Source organism: Miniopterus natalensis, chromosome 7, assembly GCF_054644295.1.
Source record: "Miniopterus natalensis isolate mMinNat1 chromosome 7, mMinNat1.hap1, whole genome shotgun sequence".
NCBI classification, from domain to species: Eukaryota; Metazoa; Chordata; class Mammalia; order Chiroptera; family Miniopteridae; genus Miniopterus; species Miniopterus natalensis.
The window spans coordinates 6,676,023-6,677,448 of NC_142087.1; the positions used below are offsets into that span (position 1 = coordinate 6,676,023).

Sequence of the window (1,426 nt, forward strand, 5' to 3'; positions counted from 1 at the left end):
ACTAAAAAATTGAAAGGGTCCTAGGATCCTTCCAGTTTACTCCTCTATCATTCACGTGGTTTGTGGCCCCAGACCTCATGGTCCAAGGTGGCTGCTTGAGTTCCAGCCATTGCATGTGGAGTAGCTGCATGGAGATAGAGAAGAGCATATTTCTTCTCTTTTAAGATTCTCTGGGAGGTGGGTCTCAGCCATGGCTGTTGTAAACCCTTGGGACTCTGTGTCTGGGTCAAACAATACTGGGGCACTGCTGGGCCATTTTTTAGCTTTTTGATAGTTACCCAGGAGATGTTAAATGTATCTAAGAAATCAGCAACTTGCTTTGTGAACTTCTCCAGGCTACAACAGATCACAAATATTCAAGCTGAAATCAAGCAGAAAAACCTTGAAATTGAACTTCTAAGACTAGAAAACGATACTGCAGATACTGTTCATCTTCCTTTTTGGCTTAAAAGTGTCCTACTCTGTAAAGCATGAACAATCATTTGGAAGCGGTGCTGAAAGAGAAGAGGTCCCTCAGGCAAAGGCTGCTGAAACCCATGTGCCAGGAAACCTGCCCGTTGAAGCTGCTTAACACAGATATCTGGTATATTTGCTGGAGTTGGCAGTGACTTTCATTGAGAGATTAGAAACCTATCTGGAAACAATTAGAAATATTCTTCATTTAGATGCAAATCTGAAGAAAATGAGCAAGGGTTTAGCCAAGGTGGATATTTTGTGACAGAGACAGAACTGGCAGAGAATATACTCACGTGGCAAGAACAACAAAAGCTAAAATATTAGCTGAAGAAACTTATCTTACTAAACATGCTGTTATAACGCCTCCTTTCCCTTTTACAGTACTTCTAAAATTCATGTCCAAACTATTAATGCCAAATAATTCAACTGATTCAATTATAAATCATTAAAAAATGAATCATTTTTGCTTAATTATGCGTAGTCACGTGAAGTCCATTTCTAGTCAATGGTAACGTGGGTATTTATAGGCTTTGGGGCTGGCAATATTGAAAGAGCCCTCTCTATATTGAAATACTAAGATTCCAAGTTCATGAAGACCAAACTAAATTTTTCTTTGTTTTTCACATATAGGGTGTCCACAAAAAAATGTGCACATGCTTTAACAGCTGATAGCTCAATTTTGAAAATGAAATGTATTTTAATAAACACTGCCTTTATAATTATTCAATGTGTGTATACGTTTTTTTGGGGCACCCTATATTTTCACTCCACTTTAGATAACACTAATGAAGATTAAAAAAAAAATAAAAAGACTCCCTGGAAGGTCTACCTCAGCTTGTATCTCGTGGCTCAGAGCTTCCTCATGGGGTATGTCACAGTGCAAAGGAGGCTGAAAAATAGTCTTTAATCTGGGCAAATAGTGCTCGGCAAAAACGGGAGTGCTGTTACCCAATGAGAGAAGGAAGATTAA

General features: G+C 38.6%; 1 pseudogene; it reads left to right on the forward strand.

Annotated features, from left to right (window-relative positions):
- Positions 1 to 355: 355 nt before the first annotated feature.
- LOC107542118 (HAUS augmin-like complex subunit 2 pseudogene) lies at positions 356 to 877 on the forward strand (annotated as a pseudogene).
- Positions 878 to 1,426: the final 549 nt, after the last annotated feature.